Here is a 10,426-nt window from a genome sequence, read left to right as displayed (position 1 = left end):
ACAGATGCAGCTGGGGTCTAGCCCTATTTACACATCCTTTCTGGGGCATGTGCAGAAGGACATATATCACTTTACTCTCCACTGACATGCAGCCATCTCTGGCATGGAGTGGGGCAGACCTTTAACAGCAGAAGGGTCCATTTTTTGTGAAACCTGAACTTGGTTTTTAAAATGTTTTTATTAATTGTATTATTTCAGAAATGGGCCCGGGGCTGACAGATGTGATTTCCACATCTAATTACTACTACTACTGTTACAATACAGTATTATATTATAGATACAGTATTACATATTGCTGTACCTTACATGCATGCATAGAACACTGCATAGAATACTACATCCTTAACTGAAATAATCATTCACCAAAGACACAGCATTTTCATCAAAAAATCAGTCAGAAATATAGGACTAGCACTTGTTGCAGAACCCAAAACCAGGCTATTTAAAAATGGGCTCTCTTTTCTGAAAAGTACGTGCACCAGTTGTGAGGGTTTTGCCAGCATTCACCAAGTGTGATTAAGGTGGGAAAGGGGTCTAGAATCTAATAAATGATGATGCAAGTTTACCTTCAGAGTTCCTAAAATAGGTTCCCTTAATATGTATTTCTTATTTGTGCTAACTTGGATTCTTTCCAATCAACAGCCATGAAGATGTGGAGATTATAATGCTTAAAGAGCAGCAGCTAATCATCAGAGCTAGCTCAGCACCTACTAGAAGGCCTTCACGTGCTATGGACAGAAATAGCAACATTTTAAAAAATTTATTCAAGCTCTTTCATAGAGATAAGAATGATAAATTTAGAAAAGGCAAGAAGCCTGTTAGGGACGGCTCTAGCTTTTTTGCCACCCCAAGCACAGCAGGCAGGCTGCCTTCGGTGGCTTGCCTGTGGGAGGTCTGCCGGTCCCATGGCTTCGGTGTACCCGCTGCCGAATTGCCGCCAAATCCACTGGTGCCTGGAGCCACCGCTGAAGCCTGCATGTTATTCCACAATTGCTTGACATTTCATTAAACAGCATCAGACCTTAGCTGCATCTTGCTGCATCTTTGCTGCACTACCACACATCTTCAAGGCCCGGGAGAATAGATTGAAGAGGACCTCCCTCCCCTCCATATGACATTGTTTGCAGATCATTCACATGAAATGTTATCCTAGATCCTCTGGAGCTTAGTAGGTCAGAGCATTCTTAGAGTTGCTAAACTGTGGATCACACTAAAGACCTTTAATGCACAGTTTGTTGACACAGCGCAACCTCCACTGTGTAATCTGTACACAATACTTATACACATAAAAATTCCATAGGAAAAATCTATTTGCATGTATGCTTAGTATTTGCTGGGGGTTTTTTGTATTATGTTTTTCAATAACTGAAACATTTAAAGATTTAAGCAGTTTCTCGAAATATAGACTGAATTACATAAAATCTCCTACAATTTCCAACATAAAGACAATCATAAGCGTGCAAATCCTCCTCTCACAGGGATAATCAAAACAATATAAAACTGAGGCACTGTAGATATATCCGTATCCCACTAATGTTAACAAACAAACCTTCAAAAGGTAACAAAAAAGCTTGTTTAGTGGGCAAAGACTGAAAAGAATAACACAGGACATTAGGTAAAGTTACATATGGTGATAATTAAAGAAAATTAAAAAGCAAATAAAAATACTCCAAAATAGTAAGTTCCAGCAAAGAATAGGAGACGATCAGAGACAACACCAGTTGTTACAACACACTTTCAGAAATTTATTGGATACAGCAGAAGGGATTTTCCATGGTATACTCAATCCACCAGGCAAAACACATGCATGGGATACTCACTCCCATATTATGGTTTGGCCTTATTAACAAGCAAGTGAATTAAGACAACAGAGTCCAATCCAAGCTTTCTCCCCAAGAATGGATGCTTCACTAAACCTGCCCCTTAGGCCTTCTCTGACAGACCTAACATTACTCATTCAGTGCAGATGCATTGCGAAGCCTGATTCTTTGGTTTTCATTCTCTCCAGTTGGTAGGCACTCTTTCCAAGCTTGTCATTGTTGTTAAGTATGGTAGGGCTCAACCATCTTCAGCCCCTTTCTCCAGTAGAGATTAACAACAGTTTCCTGCTTTGTTCATATAGGGTTTATCAATCCTATCACACAGTGCATTTTGTAGAGAGCAATCTCCTGCCTAACTACTCCTTTTATAACATTCATATTACATTGCATGGGTATTTCAAGATTGTAATGCCTCACAATGTGGATGGTAATGCCTCACAGAATTAGTTAGAGTCTCACCCACACAACATATTTATAACTTTGCAGCAGCACATTGTAATATGAGATGGCATCATTTTTAAACAGCATATTGACTGCTATGTAAATATGCATAGCATATAGGAGATGACTATAACTGTATGAAGGACACCAGGTGCTAAACAATCATCATCATAATAAATAATGAGCGTGGTATTCCTAAGTAGCACATATTGAGTCAGCCATACAATCTTCCTCCAAGTTCTGCGAGTCCACCGGCTAGGTTAGTAAATTCAGTTTCTTCCCCGCCACCCTCCGGCCCTGTGAATGTGCCAGCTCCTTCAAAACCACAAGTGACCTCCATGACACACTTTGATTTAGCAGAATATAGCCTAGCTAAATTAAGTTAGGTCCCATGTTGTGTTCTTACTTCTTTAATAACTAAGAATCACCATCACCTATTCAAAGCAGAAGTCAGGATACAAGGCCAGATCCTGGTGCTCTTGACAGTATTTCAGACCTTCATCATGGACTTCAAGGAGACCAGGATTTAGTTGATAATCCTGTTTTATGGACGGAAACTGCAGACTAACACTTCTAGCAGTTTCAGAATAAGAATACTGGTGCTCAAGAATTCACAAACTACTGAAATTGTTCCCAGAACAGCATTACTACAGGATGTTTACCTCTAGGAATTTCATACCAGATGTTAGTATAATGAACTCCAACCTTCCTTTTTGGCAGCATATCCTTTCCCATCACCCCTAAAAAGTTTCCAAGTTTCCTGATTCAACTTTTTCTGCTGACCCAAAATGCCTTTGCAAGAAATCTCATCTAGTTGCTATATACATCCACTTTATTTTGAAGGAATTGGTTATCCTTGTAAAAGGCAGAGTCCATTACAAGAGGTTTCAAGGACAGATATATTCATACACTTTAAGGTCAGAAGGGTCTGCCAGATCATCCAGTGGAGCTCCTGTCTATCACAGGCCACTGAATACCACCCAGTCATCCCCACACCAAGCCCACAATTAGACCGGAATATTACAGCTCTCAGGAGACTAAACTATTGTGTGCCACAGGCAGAAAACAGGAGGGACTGATGTGTACCAGTGCCCAATATTTTCTTCTCCATATGGTGCCGCCTTAAGGAGAAGGACTTAATTCTTTCATCTAGAGCCTTAAGAGTCTTCTGAGGAACATCATGTATATTATGGATCAGATGTGTGCCTTGTTTGTAGGCCTGCTTAACATCTAGGAGCCTGGCATCCCAAAATTAGGGGTTCACTTTTGTGGAAGGAACTCTAGTGGAATTCCCCATATTAGGCTGCAGTCCTTTAGAGCTGAATTTTAAAAAGGAAATCCTTACAAGAGAAGGAGCCTTGTTTTTTGGCTTTCTGTTAGCAGCAGACTTTAGCTGTCTTTTCATGGCCATCACAGAAAAAAAAAATTCACATGAAGTTTAAGAGTATAAAATCTTAAAGGGATGGAAGAGAACTCAGGAGATAATAATTGAACAGCAGCTCATTCACACCTGTCACCAGCAGCTGTTTACATTTTATCATCATCATCTGATTAATTTTTTGATGTTGTGAGTGATCTACATTACGGCCCACAGTGGTATCAGTATAATTCTCTAGGAGGCGCTTTCTTCTCTGGGCTACAATGCCGTGCACCAATGGGCTTATTGTGTTTAGATTCCTGCATTACAACCATCACCATGGTATCTAATCCCCTTCTTCATATCTGAGCTTTGTTTCTGGCTAGGACTTGAACCCCAGTTAACTATGTAAAAGAGAGCTATGCTAACCATTACACAACTATCATGCCTTGGACTCATATTCAATGCTGACAGTAAAGAACTGAGTTCCTGTGGAAACATATGTGCCCCCTCTTAGGTCTGATTTTAAATGACAGTCCCTTCTGCCAGATTGGTGGTTGTGTAGGTGAAAGCTAAAAATCCCATGGCTCTTCAGTCTTTTCTGATATAGTAGGGGAGAATCCCAGTGTCCTGGCAAACTGTCTTTTTGTGAATCAGATTCTAATATCCAGAGCTGAATGTGAGCTATTTCTGAGCATCACTGCTTTACATCATAATTGCACTAGAAAAAACTAATCCAGTACTTCGTACAAACTTAGAAATCCCTCTAGTATAAGTGGTAGTTGAAATAAAACCAAATTCTATTCTATAAATTTGATGTTCTCAGTAGAAAACACTTAGAAAGCACTTAAATAGAAAATCAGGGAGTAGTGGAGAATCTGTCACAAAAATTCCAAACAAATTTTATATAATCCTGCCAACACCTGTAGCAACTTAGGTGATAGAAGAGAAAATATAGCTGATATTGGTGTGAAAAGGATCTCTGAAGACAAAAATAGTTGAGATAACATAAGATGTTTCCTTAATTAATCATTTATATAGGTATTAAAAATGGAGCTGAGAAAATGGGTTGATAACCTTTTTCCATCAGCAAGACTTGTGTCAAAAGCACTGCATAGAAAAGGTGAGCTTTGAATGGCAGAGCAGAGGACAAATAAGATCCAAGAATAATGACGATGAGAATCCTCTCGGATGATTTCCAAAGACTAGGCAAGGAGAGATCACACAGAAGACTGTATCCATCTGAGGGATTTCATAGGAAGAAAAAAAAAAACGAAGTTAGCCAACAGAGAAGCACAGCCCTCCAATCAGCATTTGAACCAGCCACTTTTATAAAGCTCTGAATGTATAAATAAAGGTGTCAGCACCATAAATCCATCTGCTGTCAACACTGAGAACTTTTTAAATTGCCCTAATTAAACATTGAATTATTCATTTTGACAAGAGGCAGCTTTAAAAGACCTTGATTGCTAAATAAAATATAGATTGCCAAATTCAGAGCTGGTGTAACTGATCAGACTTCAGCAGAGTTATGCCACAGATGAATTTGGCCCAGAGTATTTAGCCTAATCCTTTGCATGAATATACTTTGCTTCATGCTGCTAATGAAATGCTCACCTTGCTTAGGAAATTAATGCAATGCACAATTATGAGGCTGGAGTGCAAATGTTATGTTTCCAGATGGGCAAGAGGCACTTGGAACCTATGAATTAAAGGAGTAGATTGAGGAGGATTTCACTTTCACTCTGTTGAACCCTTGGCTAGTGATATATTTCTAACCCTTTCTGCTTGATGATCTCAGAACAGATAAAAAATGTGGAGCATTAGTGTCAGGGTCAGGACATAGGCAGTTGAGCCTAGTGGTAAGTATAGAGCAGGGAGACTGGTCCTCACACCAGCCAGGGTCCAGAACCAGAAGGACAGGAGCCCTGGTCAGGAACAAAGAGTCTGAGACCAGGAATCAGGCCAATTCAGGAAGCCAGGAAGTCAGGATCAGAACACTAGCCGGAGCTCAGGAACCATGTGTCAGATACAGAAATCAGGCTGAGTCAGGAAACCAGGAGGTCAGGACCAGGAGACGAGCTAGTAGCAGTGGGGTGAGCAGACCAAAGCAGGACAGAGGCCAATTGTATAAATGGTCTTCCTGTTGCTCGTTCTAGCTTAAGTAAGGGAAAGAACCCAAACAGGAGTTTTGGTGTTCCACCAATTGGGATTAAAGGGTGGAGCCACCCATCTGAGCTGGATTTTAAGGATTCCTGGTCCTAGTTGCTGCTCATCAGCTGGAGGACTTGAGTGTGATGACCTTACAGGACCACTCTAGATTTGGGTTTGAGACCTATGGGTCATGACAATTAGCTATTAGATACATTGGTAAAACAAACCAAAAGAACTACTTCATCATGAAAATGTAGATACATTGGAAAATCCATCAGCAAAATATTCAGTAGTGAAATGTTCTTGCTTGAAATTGCTTTGGAATAATTGTTGCTAGCAAAGACATTACAATAGGGCCAAATCCTCGGGACTAGGAAGGCTCCCTAATCCCCAAAAAGGAGCTCTGTAACAGACTGAGTGTGGTCAGATCAGCCCAGTGAGGCAGGTCAGGTATCTGTTTGATGGTCAGGTCCCCTGCAAGCCCAAAAAGGGGCAGAAAGCTCATACAGAAAACTCCCTGTTCCTGCCACTAGGCCTCCATTGCTTTTGCCCCCTCTTCCCTTTGCTGAAGTTGCAGAAGCTACCCTTGCCTAGAGGCAGCGATAGAGTATATGGTGCCACCTGAAGCAGTATTTAGTCAGAGATCCTCAAACAGCAATGATTTTGGTGGGAGTTGCAGGAAGCTCTGATGCCCTCTACTCCCAGGGGCGGCTCTAGACATTTCGCCGCCCCAAGCAGGGCGGCATGCTGCGGGAGGCGGTCCCACGGCTCTGGTGGACCTCCCGCAGGCGTGCCTGTGGATGCTCCACCGAAGCCGCACGGGACCAGCGGACCCTCTGCAGGCATGCCTGCGGGAGGTCCACCGGAGCCGCCTGCCGCCCTCCCGGCGACCGGCAGAGCGCCCCCCGCGGCATGCCTCCCCAAGCACGTGCTTGGCGTGCTGGGGCCTGGAGCCACCCTTGCCTACTCCTGACTGGCAGGTAGGATTTTGGGTCAATGGGCCCAGTTCCTGACTGACAGCTCCATTTCTGAGCTGTTGCCTGACTTTGATGCCCACAGATATGAAATGATCTTTGCAATGGCCTCATTTTCCCCTCAAATACATGAATGCAACCATAGCTGATGTCAATGAGCTCCATGTCAATGCCTCTCCCCCATTATCTGTGGGCAGAATTGGACCCAAAGTATTTCGCCTGAGGAGTGATGACAAGAAGATGATTGTGTAATAGAGTGTCAGAATCCATGAAGCTGCAATGAAGTTTACATGTATATTCTGGTGTTAGAATCCTACAGACATATGTACAGCTGATGCACTGACCTGTGGTGGCAATCAGAATGGGTTTGTCCTATTAACTCCAACTCAGAGTATAAAAGGGATTGGGGCTCTGTCTGAAGTAGGTTGAATTAGGGTTAAAGGCAGAAAGGGCCTGCAGGAAAAAAACTTAATTATATCCAAGCCCAGGAAAAAGCTTAAGGCAAGGTTTTTATTTCGTTGTTGTTAACTTCAATTAACAATAAAGGGAAGCTCTGTAAAGAGGGTGAGTTTGGACCAAACTCATTGTGGGTGTTAGGGGCAGGCTGGGAATGCCACCTGCTTGTTAAGTGTTATGTGCAAATAAATAGATTTTAAGCACTTTGCATGATTAAAAGAAAAAGTCATTGATCTCATTATGGTTCAGCTGGAAGCCAATAACAGTTGTATTGATTCTAGTCATGGGGGCCTGATGGGCTAATTTGTCTAGACGTTATTATATGGGGTCCTTCCCTTTTCCATGTCCTCTATTTGCAAATCTCATATGATAGAAAATAAATGCTTTTGATATAAAAGCTGAAATATGTTATCATATTTTGGAAAACAACTCAATAGTGTTAATTTTTTAAGCTAAAAAACAGACAGCCATCACTTACCTTATAGTACATGACTGAGGACCTGTATGGAAACATGAAATAAAATCCGTGTTAATTAAAAATTTATACTGAAGAGTAAATAAGAAGTTAAATATAACTTGTCTTAGTGATTTTAAAAATAGTTACCAATTTGGATTTTTACTTTGAAGTATCCTATTAAAATACATTTCTTAAAGAATTATTTCCTGCAACAGCACTCTTAATGTTGTCTCATCTTATCTTCTTAACATCGACTGCCCTGTCCTCACATGCAACCCACACATGTGCAACCCACACAAAACGGGAATGAAACCGAGTATAGACCGGTCGGACTCACCCCTGCGGCACCTCCTGCTGGTAACTCCAGGAATTAGCTCTGTCCGGCGCTGGAGCGCCCTCTGCTGACCAGTGATCCGCCTGTCTTCTGGCCCCCGTGTCCCTCCCTGGACCCAGTGCCCTTTTACATGGGGTGCTGCCCCTGGCAGTAACCCCTTTCTCTCTGGGTTTCCCCTCCTTGGGGAACCCCCACCCTCTATCCCCACCTTGCCTCAGTATTGGCTACTGCCAGTCATTGTCTAGCCCCACACTCTGGGGTAGACTGCAGTATCAGCCTACTCATCACAGGCAAGGTTGGGTTTGGACCTGCTGCCTTGGCCTACCCCTGGGCTGCCCTCTGCAACCCCCAGTACCAGTTGCCCTATGCTAGGCCGCAGCCTGGGGCTTTCTAGGCTGGAGCTTCCCCAGCTCCTCAGCCTTCCCCAGCCCTGCTTCACCCTAGGTACCTTGTCTCAGTTCCCTACAGCCAGACCCTTCTTCCTCTGAGAGAGACTGTCTGGGCCTCTGGCTTCCCTGGCCTTTTTTATAAGGCCTGTGGCTCAGTTTGGGGCGTGGCCCCAGCTGCAGCCACTTCCCCAATCAGCCCAGCCTAAAGCAGCAGCTCTCAAGCCCTGCCAGGCCACTTTTAAACCCCTTCGGGCAGGAGCAGGGTCCACCCTGCTCCAGGGAGCGCTCTGCCTGCTTGGGCTGCCCTGCTGGCTGGAGCATTCCCCCTTCTCTGGCTGCCTTGCTGGCTGGAGCCCCTTCACCCTTCCTGGGCTGCTGCTGCTGGCTGGAGTGCTTCTTCCCAGACTGCTGCTCCTGCTACAACTGCTGCTGAGTGGGTGAGTGAGGGGTGGGGGGGGCCTTGCTGGCCAGCCCCCACTCCCCCACCTCTGGAGGGAGAAGCCAGGACCCCACCACTACAGCTACCACCTGGGGGGGTCCTTCCTGCCTGGCCACCAGGGCTGCTGGAGGAGGAGAGGCTGCTGCTGCTGCTGGAGCTGTGTTTGTCCTGGGGAGCTGCTGGAGCCTGGAGGAGGAGGGAGAAGACCACCGGCTGCTGGGAAGTGCACAGAATCTGAAGACCACTGTGGAGGGGGCCTTAAAAACTGAGTAACTTTTTGACTGTGCTCTAGTGGTGGGGGTTTAGACTGTGTTTGTGGGGACACGGGGGTGTGGCGTGGAGCCTGCCCCCTGGTCCATCTGTATCCCCCCGCCAACCCCCACCACCACCGCTGCCCCCTCCACCACCCCTGCAGGCCCCTTACCATCTGCCTCGGTTCCTGCCTCTGGGACTCAGCTGCTTGCCTGGCCTGCCGCGCCCTATTGCCACCGTTTGGGCCTCCAGCAGCAGCCAGCCAGCCATTGACTTTGCACAAGCGCTTGTGGGTGCACGCACCCCCCCCCTTCCCCGGACTCCCCCCTGCCCCTCTTCAACAGGCCCCCTAGCTTTGCCCCTTGTTGCCTGCCCCGTTTGCCCCTTGTGGCCCCCCCCTCCCCCGCCCAGCCCAGCTTCAGTTTGTTTTCCTGCCCCGCCCATCTCCCTTTGCAGCTTTGTTTGTCCTGCCCCGGCCCTGAAGCCAGCCCCTTGGTCCCTCTGCCCCACTCCCAGCCTGGTTGCTCCCCTCCCTCCGTGGCCCCTCCCCCTGATTAGCCCCTCCCCTTGTGCACCCATAGCCCCATCAGTGCGCTTGTGCCTCTCCCCTGTTTACGTTGCCCCTCTTGCACTGCACCCCCATCGCTCTTGTTTCCCCTCCCCTCCCCTCCCCTAGTGCAGCTAGAGGAGCCGGTTTTCGATCTTCTGTCGGTGACTACCCCCCCCCCCGAAGTCCTTGATAGTCCCCGTATCTGCCCCCCCCCCCTATTGTTGGCACCATCCTCCTTGCCCGCAGCCTAGCAGGGAGGAGTAGGTGACCTGTCCCTTACCCCCACCCCCCTTTCTCCTGTGTTTGCCCTCCCTCCCCGTTCAGCATGGCAGGGGGCGCGGCGGGTGGGATTCCCGGGACGACGTCTGTCCCCCCTCCCTCGCCTGCTCCCCCCAAACGCCTCCCGGTCTCGACCTCACCCGCCGCTGCCGGACCACCTGCCACCACTCCCGCTGAGGCGCCGGCAGCGGCGACCGACGGGGTGCCCTCTGCTGCTGCCACGTCCCTCGCCCCTTCCGCCTCTGGGGGAGCCCCCCCAGCCGGCGGAAAGGGCCAGGGCAAAAAGAAGGGAAAGGGCCCCGCTAGGAAGACGAAGCCCTCCATGGCGGAGCCTGCCCCCGCTGCCGCGGCCCCGCCACCGGCCGCGGCGTCCCTCCCCGCTGTTCCCTCCACCAGCTCTGCGGGTGTCCCTTCCTCGGCCCCCAGAGCGTACGCCCAGGTGGCGGCGGCCCCCCCGCCCGCCGCTACGTCATCTCCCCCGACCGCCGCCTCCGCTACCATCTACAGCGGCCGGGGCCCCTTCC

The 10,426-nt window shown here is 47.1% G+C and overlaps 1 long non-coding RNA gene across 2 annotated transcripts; it reads right to left on the bottom strand.

Annotated features, from left to right (window-relative positions):
- Positions 1 to 1,616: 1,616 nt before the first annotated feature.
- LOC123374798 lies at positions 1,617 to 8,055 on the bottom strand. Of its 2 annotated transcripts, none has more exons than XR_006581204.1 (3): positions 7,997 to 8,036; positions 7,681 to 7,702; positions 1,617 to 4,860 (listed from the first exon to the last, which is right to left on the bottom strand). It is a non-coding gene; the product is annotated as an uncharacterized LOC123374798 (long non-coding RNA). The 2 variants fall into 2 exon arrangements; XR_006581203.1 differs by lacking the exon at positions 1,617 to 4,860 and adding an exon at positions 7,099 to 7,199 and having other exon boundaries at positions 7,997 to 8,055.
- Positions 8,056 to 10,426: the final 2,371 nt, after the last annotated feature.

The sequence above is a fragment of the Mauremys mutica genome, chromosome 7 (genome assembly GCF_020497125.1).
Source record: "Mauremys mutica isolate MM-2020 ecotype Southern chromosome 7, ASM2049712v1, whole genome shotgun sequence".
In the NCBI taxonomy this organism is placed as follows: domain Eukaryota; kingdom Metazoa; phylum Chordata; order Testudines; family Geoemydidae; genus Mauremys; species Mauremys mutica.
This window is presented reverse-complemented; position numbering and strand designations above follow the sequence as displayed.